Source organism: Sorghum bicolor, chromosome 6, assembly GCF_000003195.3.
Source record: "Sorghum bicolor cultivar BTx623 chromosome 6, Sorghum_bicolor_NCBIv3, whole genome shotgun sequence".
NCBI lineage: Eukaryota > Viridiplantae > Streptophyta > Magnoliopsida > Poales > Poaceae > Sorghum > Sorghum bicolor.
Genome location: NC_012875.2, coordinates 31,688,676 through 31,710,092, shown reverse-complemented (window position 1 = coordinate 31,710,092; position 21,417 = coordinate 31,688,676).

Genomic DNA, 21,417 nt, shown 5'->3' with positions numbered 1-21,417 from the left:
CAATGGGTGCTGAGAAAATAGATGCATGCCCCAACCACTATATCCTTTTTCGTGGTGATACGTTCAAAGATCTAGACAAATGTCCGTGGTGTGGGGCTAGCCGGTACAAGAACAATGACCTTTACAATCATGGAGAATCCTCCACTGGGAACAAGAGGAACAAGAAGGGGGCAAAAAAGGTGGTACAAGAATCTCAACCACCAGAGGACACTACATTAGGCAACGATGCAAAGAAGAGAAAAATTCCCCACTTGGTAATGTGGTACCTGCCAGTGCCGACCGCTTGATGTGTATCTTCATGAACCCTAAGGAAGCAGTGCTCATGACATGGTGGGGCATTGAGCGCAACATCGATGACAATGTCATTGCACACCCGGGGTTGGTAGTCAGTGGTAGGACTTCAATATGAACAACCCGTTGTTCAGCTCGGACCCAAGGAATGTACGATTTGCCTTGAGCACCGATGGAATGAATCCCTTCAATGAGAGGAACAGTGACCACAACACTTGGCTAGTGATCTTGAGCATGTACAACATCCCGATATGGTTGTGTCAGAAGAGAAAGTACCTTTTCCTCACTGTTCTTGTTTCCAGCCCTCGACAACCAGGCTTCGATATGGACGTGTTCCTCGAGCCTGTGATGCAAGAATTCGAGAAACTATGGAGGACTAGGGAGCTGATGTACGATGCATTACGACATGAGACCTTCACATTAAGGGCAATAATAATTGAGACTATCAACGATCACCCCGCGCAGTTTGCCTTGTTTGGATAGTTCAAAGGCAAGATGGGATGCTTTGTTTGTCTGGATGATACTAGGTAGGTGTTCCTAGATGGATCCAAGAAGAGTGTTTACATTGGGAATCATTGCTTCTTAAAGGAAGGTCACAAGTACTGCAGTAAACTATACTTAAAGTACTTTGGCAACATCCTAGAGTACGAAGAATGACCTCCAGAGAGACATCATGATGGAAAATATGTGTACAAAATGGTGAAAACCATACGCATCATCTATTGGAAAGAAGAAGATGGATGGAACGACTAGAGATAGAAGCACACCTCCTATCGAAGGCGTACCTTTTAAGAAACAATCGATCTTCTTTCAATATCTGTCATATTGGCTGCAATTGGAGGTCCCCCATGCCATTGATTCTATGCACGTTCAAAAGAATGTCTTTGAGAGTCTCATCGCTACCTTGATGGACACACCCAAGTCAAAGGATGGACTGAAAGCATGAAGGGACATGGAGCAACTAAAGGTGATGCTAGAGCTTCATCTAGTACGCCAGGATAATGGAAAATACACTCTACCCGCAGCTGCCTATAACCTAGACCTAGAAGAGAGGAGAGATTTATGCAACTTTATGAGTCAGATCATAGTGCCGATTGGGTTTTCGGCAAATCCAAAGAAGCTAGTGTCGATGAAGGACCTATCGTTTCACTACTGCAAAGCTCACGATTGTCATATGATGCTAACAGTGTACCTGCCAAATGCAATTAGGGCTATAAAGCCAGAGTTCTTGAAAATGGCCATCACCCACATGTTCTACTTCTGGTCAAAGATCTCACAGAAGATGATTCATAGGGAAGAGCTGAGAGACCTACATGATTTCGTGGTGGACACCCAGAACCAACTAGAGATGTGTTTACCTCCTGCTTTTTTGATATAATGGTACATCTCATGATTCACATGGTTCATCAGATAGAGGCATTGGGACCTTGCTACTTGCATGAAATGTGGTCCTACAAGCGGTTCATGTCAGTCCTAAGCCAATACGTGCATAATCGAGCACACCTAGTGGGCTCTATGATAGAGGGTTACAATACAGAAGAGGTCGTCGAGTGCTGTCAAGAGTTCCTGAAAGTACAGAGGGATTGGGAATCCCAATTCTCATCACAAGGGTAGGGTGGCTGGGAAGGGCAGATGTGGTGGAAAAACATTCATTGACAATGATTTTATAGAGGCCAGTCGAGTGCATTACTGTGTCTTGAAGAGCACAAACTGATGCAACAGTACATTGACGAACACTTGGCTATCATTATGGAGGAGAGGAATGGTTGTTCAGATGATTGGGTCATGAAACAACACAAGCAACGCCTAACTTCATGGTTGAAGGACCAGAACATACCGCCTGGAGAAAGTGCAAATTCGATTATCATTAGTAAGTTGGCAAGGGGGCATCGAGACAAGTGATGTCTTAGAATGCTTATGAAATCAATGGGTACACATACTACACCCACACAAAGGATAGTAAAAGTGTGAACCAGAGCAATTAAAGATGGCAATGGGTCGGGTTCAGGGCGGGTTGAGCGTCCGCGGGCCCGCACCCGAGACCCGAAAGGAAAACCCGAACCCACCCCGAAACCTGTTACGGGGGTAGGTTCAGCCCGGGCCCCGAACCCGATGGGTTCCCCGAAACCCGAGAACTGCCGCACAGGTGTCCAGAATGATTATAGAAATAGAACTGCAAATAATAAGGACTCATCAAGCACATACAGAGCCAGGCGCATAGCAACTTAGAAAGAGCGGAAATAAAAGTACTGCCCAAAGTGCATGAAAGCAGTGCAGGTCATTACAATAGATGTCCATCAACGATTAAAAATTTAAAACAATCCAAGGCTAATACCCAATGGCCCAAGGCAAGCACACTGCAGCTACAGCACCACTGAACCAAACGTCTAGACTACTAACTACCAGCAGTACATGTTCTTGATCCTGAAACATACGATCCAAAAGGCCTTCGTCTTCATACTTCACTTGATGCCATCATCATCAGTCATCAATAACCGTGGAATCTGGTGCATCCTACAAAGTAAAGATAGAGATAGATCATTATTGAACTAATCATCAATTCACAAGTGGAACTTTGGAATATGGAAAGATAATAGAAATACCATTTCTTCCTCTTCTTCATCAAGACAAGTCATCAAAGCACCAACAAAACAAGACTGAGACCCTGCAGTGCCAAAAGAGTTAGTACTTACAAGAAATGGACATGTTCACTTGCAATTATACAATAGATCATAGATCATTTACCTAACATGTCAGCTCGAGACCAAGCTTGCATACTGTTGACGGTCCTTAATGCTCATATTTAACCGTCAACTAATCATAGAAAAGGATCCAACTGCAACCAACACCCAGACTTAGGGTTTTATCTGACAGAATTTCACGAGTTTTGGTGTTTGTCTATTTCTGCAGGGGGTTATCAGGAAATACGGAAGAAAGGCCCACACGTCGGGTTTACATAGAGATATTAACGTGCCGCGCAATTTTCTATCATCTAGAAGACTCCAGAAGCCACGGGAAGGAAGCGGAGGCCGAGAGGGCTCAGGGACAGGGCGCCCGCCCAAGTCCTGAGGGCGCTCGCCCTGGAGTTCTGCCCAATCACGTCCAAACTCGCGGATCGTGCTCCACCGACCTAAGGGATCAAGGATATCCGTTCAATCAATGTCGGTTTGATCCAACGGCCCATATTCACTTGAAGGGACTATAAAACCAGACCCCTGGCCCCTGGAGATCATACCTCTTCTACAGAATCAAAGCTAGGGTTTCAATTCTTCATCCAAGTAGAGAGGATCCCTCTAGTTCTTCTAGTTCTACCTCTAGTTCATCTAGATCTAGTTCTAGTTCATCTAGTTCTAGTTCTAGTTCTAGTTCCTCTAGTTCTAGTTCTAGTTAGTTCTAGTTGTAATCTAGAAAATAGGGAGAGAGAAGAGGAGAGCGGAGGAGGAGCCGGATCTGTCGGATCTTCCTCAACATTGTACTTTTGCAGCAACTGGTTCGTCCTTCATCGTTCTCGAGGTTCTTCAACTCATAATTCCTGAGTTCTTTAATTACTTTTATTTACATTCAAGTTATTTATTGGATTCCCGCTTGCATCAAGTGCTCTAGTCTTTATAACGCTAGAGTAGTAATTAATAGATTAAACGTGGTGTTTAGTCTTGCAATTACCTGGAATTGCACCCAATCCTACGGATTGTTGTGGTAGCCTTAGGGTAGTGACAGCCCTAACGGTCAACGTATTCCACCTCGTTCGGATCGGTGTTTGTAGGACCGTAGTCAGACCTTCCTAGCCCCCTTCTCATCTCTTTCTGTGGTTAGTGCTCTGATGTCCCGATATAGATAATCTTGAAGTAATTCTTGATTCTTAGATCAATTAGAGAACTCTCAGGAAACTTCCTCTCTTCCCACCAAAAATATTCATATAGTTATCCTTGGGCGATCTTGGATCTTAATTAGTACACTCACGTTCTCTGTGGAAAATCGATACTCTGGAATACTCCCGGGTGAAGGCTACATCGATATCCGTGCGCTTGCGGATTTCTCTGTTTGCGTTTAAAATACCCAACAAGCTTTCTGGCGCTGTTGCCGGGGAACGGTAGCTGTGCTAGTTTCGAACCAAGTCGTCCGTGTATCCTTTTTCTTTTCCTTTTTTTTACCACAATCACCTTATCATTTTCACCATACCACATGGATTTCACTCTAAGCATTAATGAGCATGGAATTTATTTCATAGCCACTTCATTTACTCCATGCTCATATGCAACATCTTCACAATCCATTGATTTTTCCAATATCACCACATTCGAGATCTCCAACCCCCTCATCCTTTCTATTTATAAAAACTTTAACAGGGCAGTTGTCGATGCATATGTCTATATTAAATATTGCAGATCTCGTTGAGTTGATCTTGATATAGGTCAGCGTTGGAGGGGAAACCACTTCACCGACATAAATTGATGGTTTCCCAAGGACAAGCTTAGTGTCCTAAAATTAGCACTGATCAGATCGTAACATGAGCTTTTAATTATTTGCAACATTACCTTGTGTGTTGAGCATATAAGGACAATTGTAAAAATATCCCTTCTGGTATTCTTGTCACTAACCTTTCCAGGATTGGAGCAAGAAGATCGGATGAATGACAAGCACAAGGTATGTCCAACCAATCATCATACAACATTGAATTAAATTCATCCAAACTTGAATTTTGCAAAATTCAAGCTTGGGGGAGTACTTTACATAAAAACATCCTTTGCCATGTTGCTATGTTGGTTGTCCCTACCTTTGAAACATTCTCAATTTGTTAAATACTAATCACACTACTTCATCTCCACTTGAGTAGATCTCTATAAATGCTTTCATGCTACCTTTATTTGCTTTAGTATATGTCCAGGTTTGGAGTAATTTCATTTATCTCTTAATTAAGCATGGTGCTTAGTTTAGGAATGATGATCTTACTTCCAAAGGATTTTAAATTAAGCATGATGCTTAGGTTAAAATGCCCTCCTAAATCAAATTAGATATGGTGTCTAGGTTGATTTTTGAGCCGATATTATGCTATAGTAGATATTGGATATTTTGTTGGACTAACCCCTGCAGGAAAACTTTCAATATCGACCTGGGAAGCCCTGAGATAAACTCACATTGGAGACAAAGAGAGAGACACATGAAGTTTAACAATTTGCACGAGGAAGGCATAGCTCACAAGAGATGATCCATGGAGGGTGCCACAAACACGATGCACAACCGCTAAGAGAGGAAAGCTTCCACAAGGTGATACTATACCATCACTCTTGAAGTAAGGTAATATCTTATGGTACTTGACTATCACTTCTATAAGCTTCTCCTTGGTTCTGGCATTCACATGAATAAAAGAGACAAACATGTATGATTTACAACTCTAGATTAACCAACCCAATCGATTCAACATGTTTAGCCCTTCCACCTTTGTGATCCCACACTCCTAATCTTATGAGCTAAAATGTTGCACACTCAAACTTTGGAAGATATATATATATATATATATAAACATAAGTATAGATAGATTATATTTCCATTAGGTTGAGCAATCTGATCTGACAAATGTTATAAATGATACACTCATGATCTTATTATCCATAAACTTTGTCTTGCTCACTATGCTTAAGGCTAGAGAAGAACAAATACACTTTTGGTTCTGTTGGTGTTTACCACCAACAGGGCCCATGCACTTGATCTCTGCCTTATCTCTATGAGCAGGTACACTTTGAGCAAAATATGAAGGAGTTTTACAACTCCTAGACTCCACCAAGTGAAGAACCTAGATCTACGAGCACAAACACACTAAAGATACTGGACACTCAGGCAATCACTGCCCTGAGATGCTTGAGGACGTAACTACTGGAGTAACCCCATCACTGAAGTTACTACTGACCTTCTGCCGGTCAAGAGAGGCGATCCAGGACGCCCTGTCATCCTGATCTCCATCGGCATGGTGGACTTCCCAGAAGCACTCTACGACTTTGGCTCCAGCGTCAACATTATGCCCAGGGTACTCTATGGAAAATTCTTTACAAATGCTGTATTAGAAACAACCATGTGTTTTTAGCTTGCAGATCGTACGCTAAGTTTCCAAAAGAGAATATTGAAGAACCTCTACGTCCGAGTTGGTACCTTATACGCTCCAGCAGACTTCGTGGTGATAGAGACTGGTACTGATGTGAGGGCACCCATCATCTTAGGGAGGCCATTCCTGAACACCTCAGGAGCTGTCATCCACGCTAGTGCTGCCAAGATCAGTTTCTACATCAAAGGGAGGAAGGAGACGTTTTCCTTCAAGAATAAGACTACACAAGTCTCAGAGCAATCCCGACATGAACCAAGAAAGAGGACCAACAGGAGGAACATGAATAAGCAAATGTGGACAAAGTCAGCTAAGATGGTCACTGCAGTTCAAGGAGGTCAAGATCGTCGACTTAAGTCACCGTTCCTGATCAACAAGGACGACCCAGGAATGGCAAGCATTCATTGCTCCACCAATGGGTACAACTTCTACAAGACGCTTTGCGACACCGGGTCAGGCGTCAACATAATGGCCGCAGTCACCTATCAGCTCCTGTTCAGAACCATGCCCCTAAAACCAACATACATTCAGCTCCAGATGATTTTAAGGTTATTGACATGGGAGAAGACGAGTACGATCCACCCATCATCCGAGGGAGACTGTTCCTCAGCACCGCTAAAGCAATCATCTACCTTGGAACCATAGAAGTCCACATGCACTTCCCCTCTGAGAAGGTACACCGCTATTTTACTAACCCTTACTATATAGTTGAAGACCCTAAGCAGGTCAGGACAAGAAGAAGACGACGCAACCGCAACTAGAGGAGGCAAATCATCAAGGACGGATGGGCAGACTACGGAGGAGAAGTGGTAATGTCTAAAGACATACAACTTGAACAGAACTGTCCTGAGGAGGCCGCGGCACCGAGTCAGGTGTGTAGAGAGAAGATAGTTATACACGAAGAGAAGGCGCCGCCGGAACCACCGACTACGCCAACCAGCGAATCCCAGGACGACTGAGAAAACGGAGAGTCCCGTTCGGAGGACTTAAAAATACTGAACGCCTTGCCAAGAGCTTTGTTGTCTATTTGAGCTCCACAGTATTCAAGGATCAAAGAAGACTAGTAGACGGAGGACATCCTAATCGCTGTCAGGGTGCTGCCGACATTCAAATACACCTCCGCCACCTGCTAGCTACATCAGGAGAAATTACGTCAAAATCCAGCTTGGGGGAGAGCACCCCCATTTATCTAGCTAAGTGCTCTACTCATGTTTATATTTTACTCAAATAATAAAAAGATGCATAATCATATAAACCCAAATAAAGATTTTGTGCTTATATATATCTTTGCTTAGTTTGCTAAATAAATAAATAAATAAAGTTTGCTATGAACCCTCATGATAAGCTCTCACATGGAAATTATGAATAGTTGCTCTGCCATGACTTGTTCTTAAAATTGAAATCTCTCTCAAGTTTAGGCATGACTGGTATTAATTAAGATTTGCTCTAAACCTGAACTTGTGGGGAGAGTACTTGATCTAAAGTCTAAGTCGTTAACGGATACGATATGGGAAGGTTGAGCTGCTGTTTATCTGTTCCTAGAGATGCTAGAATTCTGGAGAATTATATCTTTGAAAATCTTTAAAATATCATATGATGAGTTCCTGTATGATGAGAGTTTAAATTCCTACCATAGCCATATATACATGCTTGCTAGACTTTGAGCCACACATTTACTTTACTGCTTATGAGCATTGAGTGTGGTCAAGCTGTGTAGACCCTTAGGAGCTTGTCATGTGGTTAAATCAAGATTCACTTGCACGTTCACTCACACATGCTGCTTCTACTCCGGAAGTACGCATCCACATATATCCATCCATTTCCATCTCTAGAACCACCCAAAAATATTCTACTCCTAATCCAGGAGAGAATAGCCAAAAACATTCTCCTATTCCTGTTTTTCCCCATGAAATAAATGTTCAAGATATTTTGGTTACTACCACTTGCTACATTATTCTAGGAGGATGAGTGCTCTGAAAAAAAGTGAATACGAGAAAATAAAAAGGGGCAAGTGTCCGGAACCTCAAAGAAAAGAAAAAGTGAGACGAGAGGTAAAAATGGACAAGTGTCCGACAGTAGAATTAGGGGTACAAGATACCCACCTGAGAGGAAAGAAAAAAAAGAAAATACAGAGCATCTCATTCTCTCCAAAGGTTTCAAAAGAGCAAGGAAGGTATGTATCCCCTCAAAGAGCAAAAGTAGAATTAGACTTTCACCATTGTTATCACCATCATCACCATACACCATTCGTTCGCCACACATGCACATCTTGATTTGACTTATTGACTTGTTCTTCTGGATCCATGGTTTGACTATGCAATAAATGTCTTATAAGTATGTATTAGCTGTCTCCCACCTAGGAGCTCCAGATATCAAAGCCTTTTTAGAAGTAGGATGAGAGAGAAGGTAATGACACTATGCTTCATACCACAAATACTATATATTTTGAGAGAAGGCATACACCTTTACTGCCTTGGTAAGGATCCAGAAATACCACAAAAGAGAGACTAGAGAGAGTCATACAAGGAATCTCTGAGCTTTATTTGAAAATCTGCAAAAACTCCAGAGCTATAGTTAATCGAAGAACAAGAGACATGGCGCTTGACTAGACCGTTCTATCTTTTAACTGCTCAAGACACAGGTGACGGTTGCAAGCCCCATGGTGGAAGGTAAAATGAGTAAGTTTCAATCTTTACAGTTTACCCTAACCTAGAGATGAGATCTTGTTTGAACACATGTGTATCTTTAAGGCATGAAACCACTGCAGAAACTCTTGAGTTCATCTTTGCTCAGGGACGAGCAAGAGGTAAGCTTGGGGGAGTTGTTGATGGTCCTTAAGTATCAAATTTAATCATCAAATAAATAAAGAAAAGGATCCAAATGCAACCAACACTTAGACTTAGGGTTTTATCTGACAGAATTCCACGAGTTTTGGTGTTTGTCTATTTCTGCAGGGGGTTATCAGGAAATACGGAAGAAAGGCCCACACGTCGGGTTTACATAGAGATATTAACGTGCCGCACAATTTTCTATCATCTAGAAGACTCTAGAAGCCACGGGAAGGAAGCGGAGGCCGAGAGGGCTCAGGGACAGGGCGCCCGCCCAAGTCCTGAGGGTGCCCGCCCTGGAGTTCTGCCCAATCACATCCAAACTCGCGGATCATGCTCCACCGACCTAAGGGATCAAGGATAATCGTTCAATCAATGTCGGTTTGATCCAACGGCCCATATTCACTTGAAGGGACTATAAAACCAGACCCCCTGGCCCTGGAGATCATACCTCTTCTACAGAATCAAAGCTAGGGTTTCAATTCTTCATCCAAGTAGAGAGGATCCCTCTAGTTCTTCTAGTTCTACCTCTAGTTCATCTAGATCTAGTTCTAGTTCATCTAGTTCTAGTTCTAGTTCCTCTAGTTCTAGTTCTAGTTAGTTCTAGTTGTAATCTAGAAAATAGGGAGAGAGAAGAGGAGAGCGGAGGAGGAGCCGGATCTGTCGGATCTTCCTCAACATTGTACTTTTGCAGCAACTGGTTCGTCCTTCATCGTTCTCGAGGTTCTTCAACTCATAATTCCTAAGTTCTTTAATTACTTTTATTTACATTCAAGTTATTTATTGGATTCCCGCTTGCATCAAGTGCTCTAGTCTTTATAACGCTAGAGTAGTAATTAATAGATTAGACGTGGTGTTTACTCTTGCAATTACCTGGAATTGCACCCAATCCTGCGGATTGTTGTGGTAGCCTTAGGGTAGTGACAGCCCTAACGGTCAACGTATTCCACCTCGTTCGAATCGGTGTTTGTAGGACCGTAGTCAGACCTTCCTAGCCCCCTTCTCATCTCTTTCTGTGGTTAGTGCTCTGATGTCCCGATATAGATAATCTTGAAGTAATTCTTGATTCTTAGATCAATTAGAGAACTCTCAGGAAACTTACTCTCTTCCCACCAAAAATATTCATATAGTTATCCTTGGGCGATCTTGGATCTTAATTAGTACACTCACGTTCTCTGTGGAAAATCGATACTCTGGAATACTCCCGGGTGAAGGCTATATCGGTATCCGTGCGCTTGCGGATTTCTCTGTTTGCGTTTAAAATACCCAACACATACACATAAGTGCTTCTACCATTGATGGTGCAAGCCTACTGCGATGTGGACTGATTATTCTCCCACTAGTACTGAACACTGATTCGGATGCCACAGTTGTCACTGGAATAGCAAGAACATCACGTGCAATTTTTCACAAAGTAGGATATTTGAGTCCAGCATGTTGCCACCATTGAATGATATCCAACTCGTGTCCTAGGCAGCAATGGCTCCTCCAAGTACAAATCCAACTCCGTCCGTACATAAGTGGAGGTCACTGATGGTTGCTTTGATATGTAATCATCAAAAGTGTCAATCCAGTCTTCATCCTCCATGGTTTGAGTACTCCTTAGCCTACTTTGAGTACCATCGGTTGTGGCGACATCCTCCATTGAATCTTGGTATTCCAATACCAAATTGTATAGAAGATCTTTCACTTTCTGAACAACATCCTTAGCTGCACTTTCACTCCCATGTATTTTAGTGAAAAGAGCACTCAACAACTGCAATTTGTACCTAGGATCTAGGACTGCTGCTGCAGCCATCAAACCATGGACATCTGACCAATATTTGTTGAACTTCTCTTTCATCTTAGTAGACATTTCTTCTATCTTGGGTATATCACTAGTTATCCACTTTCTAATAGCCAAATAAATGTTTGTGATCTTAGGAAAGAAAAGGTTGGCTGTGACATATTTAGTGCCTGACAGTAACTCCGTTACATCATAAAACAACTTTAATCTACCACAAAGATCCCTAGCAAATTTCCAATCTTCTGGTTGTGGAACACATGGAGCTTTGGAAGCCAAACGTTCAAAAACATCTTGTTACAAAAGTGCAGTGCCAAGCATAAGATAAGTGGAGTTCCATCTAGTTTTACAATCTAAAGCTATCCTTTTTTCATATTTGCCTTTCATTTGCACTGCCATTTTCTCAAATTTTTCATGTCTTTTAGGAGTGGCTGACCAAAATCCAACACTATCACGTATACTGTCAATACCCTTCTTCATGACACTCATTCCATCTTTGACAATCAAATTTAATATGTGGGCAGCACAACGCATATGAACTAATTTACCATTCAACATGCAAGAGGAGAGTGGCAACTTGCCTTGCATCACAGCCATGTTCTTTGCAAGATCATCATTAGTATTTCCAATCATTTGCTTGACGAGGTTGTCATTAACGCTGCAATTATCGAGAGTAATGGTGGACAAATTTCTCTCAATGTGCCAATCTAGCAGGACTTCATGAAGAACATCAGTGATGACCTCTGTTGTATGTGGGGCTGGAACATAAATGAACCTAGAAGAAAAATAAAACAATACAACATGAGGAACTTATGAATTAAGGAAGCTTTTTCATAAAGAAAAATAAAACAAGGCAGCCATGTATGATTGTATGAACAATACAACATAATGAGGAACTTGATTAGTACCTAATAAGGAAGCTTTTCAACTTCCAATCATCATCAAGAAAATGTGCTGTCACAGCCATGTAGCCCTTATTCTGATGGTTTGCATTCCACAAATCAGTAGTAATAGCAACACCGGAACTCAATTTTTTGAAGTACTTTAGCATAGACTCCTTCTGCAATTCATACATAGTGAAGATGTCCTTCCTGATTGTGTTTCTAGACACTACTTTGAATAGTGGTTGTAACACAGCACAAAACTTGCGAAATCCAACATGGTCCACCATAGAAAGAGGGTACTCATGGACAATAATCATTAGGGCAAGTTCTTTCCTACAAACATCTTGATCAAAGATATATTTTTCAACTGCAACTGTCCCATCTTTCTGGTTGGCAGTTAACTTAAGAGTGGACTGTTGTAGACCTTTCCTACAAGATCTACTTTCACAAATCTCAAGATGATTTTTCAAATGTTTTGTACCATTTCTTGTCTCTCCTCCTAACAGTTTCTTACACCATTGGCATTTTGCTTTCCAAACCCCATTTAATTGAATCCTATCAAACTCTAACCAAACTGCAGATTTTAGCTTTCTCTTACTACCAACACAAACATCATCATCTATCTCTATCACATCTTCAGTACCTAGTCCACTGCTACAGTAGCCGAATCAGATGGAGGTGCACCTGAATCAGATGCTGTTCCTGTCAACGCAGCCGCACGTGCACGGGTAACAGCACGATTGACCCTAGCAGCTTGAGATCCACCAGCAGCAGCCAAGGAAGATGTAGGAGCAGTTGCAGTTGCAGTTTGAGATCCACTGGTACCAGGAGTAGACATTGCCCCTTCATGGAAGAAAATAGAAAATACATCATTATTGGAATAAAACAACACTAGCCCACGAATAGATGAATGGATGATCAGACTAGCACTCCACTACTCCACTACGTGGCAAACAAATAAACTACTAACTAATGGTCACAGAACTGGCCGGGCACATGACTTTATTCAGTGTTTCATTATCATGTAGTAGCCTCGAGAATGTCTGTGAAAAGCAGAAAACCCACCCTACGCCTAGCTGACAAAAACAAAAGGTCAAACCCCATCGTTTTGTTCGAGCAAGATGCAGAGAGGATTAGAGGAATCGAATCATATCACATACAGGCTGTAGGATGGAAGAAAGCAAGGTAGGGTTTCTTACCACCAACGGAAGGAATCGATCAATGTTGCAGGACGGCGCGGATTGGCGGAGCGGTGGACGAGGACGATGTGGCGCGGAGGCGGAGGGCTGGAGTTTGGCCGCGTCCGTACGGCCGGCTGGTGCACTGGTGCTGCCTGCACCCTGCCGTCCTGTAGGCTGCGGCCTGCGGCAAGGGGGTAGCCGAGGGAGGCGGCTTGCGGCTATGACTGAAGATTGCCGACTGGAGAGGAGAATAGGAGATTTCACTGGATGAATGGAATATATACCTAGGGTAAAAGTTAATGGGCCAGTGGTTTTCTGGGCTTTTTACGTGCCTTCTGCAATTCCGGGTCCCCGACAGGCACCCCGCGGGGGAGAATTAAAACCCGCACCCGACCCGACCCGTTTCGGGTCCCCGAACCCGCAAACCCGCGGGGCAAAAACTGCACCCGTCCCTACCCCCGTCGGGTCGGATACCCGCGGGTTTCGGGTCCAAACCCGACCCGTTGCCATCTTTGAGGGCAATGGTGTTCGATGTGAGGCGGTCAACGGGCACGGGAGAAAGGTCCCTTGCTTTGGCATAATTGAAGATATATGGGAGCTTGAGTATAGAAGGGATCTAAAGATGGCCCTTGTTGACGGTCCTTAAGTACCAAATTTAATTATCAAATAAACAAAGAAAAGGATCCAAATGCAACCAACACCCAGACTTAGGGTTTTATCTGACAGAATTCCACAAGTTTTGGTGTTTGTCTATTTCTGTAGGGGGTTATCAGGAAATATGGAGGAAAGGCCCACATGTCGGGTTTACATAGAGATATTAATATGTCGCGCAATTTTCTATCGTCTAGAAGACTCCAGAAAGAACGAACGAGAAGCCGAGCGGGCCCGGGGACAGGGCGCCCGCCCTCCCCCCTTGGGCGCCTGCCCTGTTATCTGGACCAATCAGGCTCCGCCTCACGGATTATGCTCCACCGACCTAAAGGATCAAGGAAAACCGTGCGATTAAGGTCGGTTTGATCTGACGACCCACATTCATTTGGAAGGGCTATATAAGCAGGCCCCCTGGCCCCTAGAGGAGAAACCTCTTCGATCCCTATTCATTATTCATAGACAGAGCAAAAGCTAGGGTTTGGAGATGAGAGCTCTCCTCTCATCTCTAAACTAGAGTAAATCTAGATAGTAGCGAGATGGAGAGCGAGGAAGGATTGGAGGAGAGGCCGGCCTGTCGGTTCTTCCTCTGGTTGTACTTCGCCATGATCAAGCTCTAATCAAGCTTGCTCATGGGATGACTCTGGTAATCTACTTCTATTTCATTATGCAATTACTATCCATGTATGTTCTGGTTCACAACTCTTTTGAGTACTTTAATCTATAGGACGCTATAGGTGAGGGTTGTAGTATAGGTGTAAGCGTGGTGCTTAGACCTAGATTACTTGTGGATATCCCCTGTTTAGCCGGATCGTGTGATAGGCCGCGTATGTGATAGCTACGTTGGTCCTCTGTAGTCCACCTCCCGTTAGCAGAACTGGTAGGGTTTATCGGCCTATGGATAAGCATCATTAGTGGTGTATTCTTATCACGTGGTTCGTCCCAGACATAGACATACCCCTTTGAAGTAGAGAAACCATAGTTATCCTCTCTATTCTCCTACCATCGCCCATATACTAGATTGCTCTACTCTCTATTCCCATATTATCACCCATTGTTATCTTACCTTTAATATTGTTCTTATTCAATTCTACCATCTTTCCTATTTACACCTACCTATCTATCTAGGTTAAGTTAGAGCGTAGATCAGTTCTCCCGTTTCCATGTGGATACGATAAAACCTTTAACCGGGTAAAAGCTACAATGGTATCTGTGCGCTTGCGGATTTATCTGTGTGCGTATAAATACCATAGTACACTCTAGTGCCATGCTGGGGATGACAACCTAGTATTCAAGTGGTGTTAGCAAGTGTCAACAGCCCTCTTTCGATGTCGCTGGATCAAGCAACACAATGTAAATGAGATTGGGTTGACAGTCCTGGACCTACAGAACATAGGATACCAAGATGACCCTTGGGTGGTCGCTTCAAGTGTCGCACAAGTTTTCTATTTGCCAGACCCACTAAGTATCCACCCCCCGAGGAAGAAGATAATGCATGTGGTTGTCCCCGGGAAACATCACCTTATCAGAGTTGATGGAGTGGATGATGTTGAAGTTCACAATAACTATGAAGAGATGCATTTGTTTTCTGACTTTAGTAGGAAAATCAGTGTTGTGGAAAGAAACCTACCAAAAAACATGATGCCATGGGAACAAAAAGGTGGCAAGGCAAAAGTTGTTATGGTGGGTCCTAGCTAGTTCGAATAAGTGTGTGTGTGTGTATCTATAAAACTACCTGTTGTGTATGCGTGTGAGTCAGACTATATATTTATGAACGTTTGTGAGACTACTTGGTATTCATGACTTTTTCTCTTCTAGTTTGGATTTGATCTTTGCTGGTGCGATTCCGAGAGCGATTGAAGAACTTGCCTCTTCACCATCGTCATCAGAGATGTCGATGGCAAAGCAGAACAAGCTATCAGGAGAGTCTTGTTCCTGGAAGCAGGGCAAAATGAGTTAACCAGAATTAGGTACCGATAATACAAAGTCTAATGGATCGGATAGCTTAGTTGTTTCAGAGCAATTTCTTGTCTCTGGCGTGGAGATGTAGATTGCACTATAACTTGATCGGCTGGAGCTGCCGATGGAGTATCTTCGACTGAAATTACTAAAGGTGACGATGGTATTTATAAAAGGGCCATTGGTAATAATTTTATGATCGGTACTTTACCTTGAGGGGGGATGACGATTGTCCGCTCAGGAGGAACGGCCGATGATGTGCCTAGGTCAACTGGATCAGTGACCTGCTCGGATACGTCGGCCACATCTGCTTGAATCTGGGGCGCTGGATGAGGTAGAGAAGATGGTGCTGTTGGAGTCTGGGGCACCAGATGAGGCGGAGAGGATGGCACTGTTTTCTGCCGCTTCGGTTGGGTCTTGGTGCTCTTTGGAGCTTTCTTCTTTGGTGGGGCTTGACTAGTCATCGACTGGGGGGCATCGGCACCCGATGATTGAGTACTTTTTTGGTCTTTGCCGATGCACCAGTTTGCTGTCAGAAGATTCAAAGTTTTATGAGTTATATATATAAAAGTAGAAGAATTTGAAAGTTAATGTCTGGTGCGAAGCGAAGTTACCGATGACGTTCCAGTTGCAGCCGATGCACCCTGAAAGGATAATGTAAGTATGGGATGAAATCGGTATGATAAAAAGGAAATTTGGCAATTTACCTTGAAAGCCTGTGCCAGAGTGGCGGCAGCTACCGATGAAGAAGTTTTTGACCATTTGGTATGCATGCATCATGATATCTCAAGTGCAGTAGCCATCTACCACAGACCAAACTCGCAATTATGTATATCTGCAAATGCAATCCACATCGGCCGTGCTTATCCGAGTATGACGCGATTACGGGCCTGGTAATGGCAAACTTTTGGATCTTAACTCATGGTTGCGTTAATCTGCTCTGCTACTTGCATCGGGGGCACACACACTTTGCCTTGTATTTTAGAGCTTTTATCAATGGCTTGTTTTTGTCAAAGCTAATATGGCCCATGGGTTGGAAAAGTTGTACGCAGATCTGGGGTTAGTTGGAGCCTTGCATTGCACCTACAAAAGGCCAACCGATCAATCATGTACTACTAAAACTAAATATGCAATCTCGATCCATCTTCCTGCAACAAAAGTTTGACGCCGACTTGACAGCCTCATCTGTTGTAATAGGAGATAAAATAAGACAAATTAGAAAGAAAGATAAGATATACCTCCGTATTATTGACAAAGGACTCCGTCTCCAAAACCTAACTTTAACTCCTTGTTTTTATATAAATATTTATCAAAAAGTGGTATATGTATATTTTTATGAAAATATTTTTCAAGACAAGTCTACTCATATGGTTTTCATATTTCCAAACACAACAACTTAAAAATTATTCATGGTTTATATATTTCCAATATTTGACCAAAATCTTGTCCAAAATAATTTTCTTTGTGAGTATGGAGGGAGTATACAGTGATCATCAAATCAAAAGGTAATAATGACATAGATTGTTGTCTTAGAAAACGATGATGTGGAAGTGCACTCATTTTCTTCCTCACTTGAGTTATTATATTACGATCCTAGATTTGATATGGCGGTCTGGCATGCCAAAAATATCTCTTGCACTAGATGTAATTAATAAGATTTGTGTATATATAGAGATTTTTTTTATTTTACTGTAGCATGAGCATGTTGAATTTGTGCGAAAGTTAACTCGCTTGTAGCTTTTGAAAAGACGTGCTGAAGCGGGCGTTTGTGAATAAAAACGGCACAGGACTATGGGCAGAGTCTTTGCCACTCCCTAGCTTTGGTTCGATCCTAGAGTAGTGGACAACAGGTGTTTTTTTAGCTCCCACGCCCAGTACTTGGAGAAGTGTTTCTTCCTTGCTCTCCACTACCACTTTGGTTTGCATGTATTGGGTCCAGGATATGGGCGGCTCGCTACCCCAAGCGCTTCTAACCTCTGAGCCATGTCGGTAAGTATGACGACGAGACCTACCCCAACCACAAGATCAAAGATCATCGTCTGTTGGTATTTCTTATGTACGGTTAAAATATGAAGGATTTTGCAAGCGCATAGAAAAATATTGTAGCATTTTACCGAGAGTATTCTAGGTATCGTTATTTATATTTTACCACTAGAAAACAATGGATAAAGATATTGATAGTTCACCATCATGTATCTACTAACTAATACACCAACTAGACTAAAGTAGGGGTAAATAATCGATGATAGGAATTATACATATATGACACACACCGGAGAATTCTATGGTAAAAGAGTAGATAGCTAATGTGAGAGGATAACGGGAGAGTTTAAGGTTCCTAAATACTTCTCTATTACTAAGGTTCTATAATAACTAATTTATGGTAGGTAAAGCAATCACACAATAACACTTCGGGACATCAGAACACTTAGCCACAGACAGATGAGAAGGGGGCTAGGACGGTCTGACTACGGTCCTACAACACCAATCCAAACGTGGTGGAATACGTCGGCCGTCAGAGCTGTCATCACCTGGGGCTACCACAACTATCCGTAGAACTGGGTGCAATCTCAGGTAACCTAAAGTCTAGACACCATGTCTCTACTACAAATTACTACTCTAGTCACAATTAATAACTAGAGCACCCGATGCGGGCGGAGATCCTATGCTAAAGTATAACAACTATAATAACCAATCAAATGTAATGCATAAAAGTAAATAGAGAAGATAAAATATATTAAAACATAAGTCTTACAAGAAAAAATACAAAGATATACCAGAACTCTGACGACTCCTCCGAAGACTCCTCCAGAACCCGGGCGTAGCGACGCTCTCCCTAACTCTAAACTAGAACTAATCTACTACATTGAAAATTCTAGCCCTAGTTCTCTAGAGATGAGAGGTCATCCATTCGAGGGATGCCTCTACATCTCCATTAGGCCTGGGCAAATTATCCGATACCCATTACCCGTACCCGAATTACTCGGATCCAGATCCGAATTACCCGAACCCGAGGTACCCGATCCTAAATTCGGATAGCAATTTTGATTACCCGAAATTAGTTTGGGTAATTCGGGTAATACCCCCCGGTACCCGAACTACCCAAATTACCAAAATATTTGTCTATATCTTTGTATTTATCATGTGTTGTTAGTTAAATATTAGAACCTATCAATTTATTAGAACATAATTCTCTTTGTTTGAACAAGTGATAGTAATATATTATTCTCTACAAAATGCTATTCAAATTCTATACAAATTGCTGCTGAAATTTATATATAAATTGGTATTGAAATTACGTATAGTGTGTTGTTTTTTTAAAATTCGGGTAAATCGGGAATACCCGAACCCGAATTATCGGGTACCCGAAATTGTGGGTAGTGTTTTTTCAGGACTAATATCGGGTAACAATTTTCATTACCTAAATTTTGAATTACCCGAATTACCCGACCCGAAAAAATCGGGTAACCCGAATGCCCAGGCTTGATCTCCATAATAATGTGGTTCCCTCAGGGAGGGTGGTCTGCCCCTTTATTTATAGTCCGGTGGGATCGACTTGCGCCGTAGGATCAAACCGACTTAACCAACGGCCAAGATGACTCCTCATAGGCGGTGGAGGAAGCTTCCAGAAGGGGGGCGAAACCCTAGCAGGGGGGCGCCGGCCGGCGCTAGCTCTTCGGGTGTCTTCCAGAGTCTTCCCACGTCCCATTTGCGAGTTGCCATGGCGGGTAAGTTTTGTGTTTATTTCGCACTAGAATTCCTCTTTTCAGCTTTCCTGAAATTCACCCCAGAAAATACAGAATATGCAAAACTCATGGAAATTGTCAAATAAAACCCTAGACTAGTGTGTTTTCATGTTTTCCTTCGTGTCTAAAGTTATAATAAAAGTTGACGTTATTGACCGTCAACAAGCTCTCCCAAGCTTACCCTTTGCTAGTCCCTTAGCAAAGCCTAACTAGTAAACTTGGATCAGAAGTTGCTACAATGCTTTCACGCCTCACTAGTATTCAAACAAGGACTCCCCTCTGGATTAGAGTGAACTATTCTGACTCAAGACTCACCCATTTTACCTTTCACCATGGGGCTTATAGCTATCACTTAGGTCTTGGGTAGTCAAAAGATAGAACAGTCAAGTCGAGCACTATGCTACCTGCTCTTCGATCAACTATTATTCCAGAGTTTTGCAAGATTTTCAAATAAAACTTAGAGTTTTCTTGTGTGACACTTTCCATATGTGGTATTTTTAAATCCTCTCTAAGGCAAGTGAGTATGCCTTCTCTTTGCTCTCAGAATATGTGGTATTTGTATCACTAAGACATAGTTGCCTTATCTCTCTCACCCTACTTCTAATTGGGTTATGTGGAGCTAATAGGTGGGAAAGATAATTCAAACCTACTTGCATGTATTGCATAGTTAAACCATGGATCCAGAGAAACTAATTATACAATCAAGTCATATGTGCATGTGAGTGAAGTGAAATGAAGTGATAAGAATGAAAGGGGTTATGAGGGGTTATAACTGATGGTGAATATCTATTTCTACATTTGCTCCTTGGGGATAACATACCTTCCTAATCTGAGAACAAGGATTTGGTTGTCTTTCTTTTCTTTTGCATTGGGACTTTTGTCCTCTTTTTTTATTTTTTCTCTCTTTTTTTCTCTCTCTTTTTAGAGATCAACCATCCCTTTTAATTCAATGATAATAGTAGGGAGTATCAACTGGGATAACTGGGGCTTTATTGGATAAGTAGAATAAGACATTGAATATTTTTGGGTGTCTTCTCCCAGTGTAGGAGTAGAACATTTTCTAAGTGGACATGGAATGTGTGTAGGTGAATGAAGGAATGCGTACTCCTAGGGTAGGAGCAGCATAGGTGCGTGTCTCTAGGATAGAAACAACACAGAATGTAGTGCGTATATGTGGGTGGTACTTCTAGGAACAGAAGTAGCACATAGTGAATGTGGTGGATGAAAGTGATTGCATACTTCTGAGGATAGAAGTAGCTAAGATCAATAGATGGAGAGCACATAATATTGACTTTAACTGCATGACTAGTCCCATAGGGTCTACACAGCTTAACTACTCTCAATGCTTATAGGTTGAGATATAAGTGGAGGTTTTTCCAATCTAGTAAGCATGAGTAATTGGCTATGGTAGGAATTTTAAAACTCTCATCATAAAGGAACTCATCATGTAGTAATTTAAGATTTTCAAAATAAAATTCTCTAGAATTCTAGCATCTCTAGGAGCAAGATTGATAGCAGCTCAAAACCTTCCCATATCATATCCATCAACTATCTAGACTTAGATCAAGCATTTGTTACCCACAAAGTTTTAGGCTCAGAGCAAATCTTAAGTCTAAACAGTTGTACCTAAAACTCAAGAGAGTACAAGGTTGAAAACTAGGTACTTGCAAGGAATTACGGCAGAGCAACTATTCATCATCTCCATATAAGAGTTAATTCTAGAGGTTCATCTTAATAGATTCATTAGAAGCTCTCCTAGCAAGATTAATTATGAAAGATAAAACATTTATTAGGTTCCTAAGATTATTCATCTTTTTATCTTATCATAACGCACTTGGAATTAATAGATAAGTGAGTAAGGAATAAATTGAGGGTTTGAGAGAGGTTACTCATACCAGTTCCAATTTGTGTTTATTTAAGTCTTTTTGAAGCTAGAACTTGGTTGGGTGAAAGTCGAGCGAAAAATCATGTTGAAAAACTGGCTGAAGGTGCACTGGACGCTG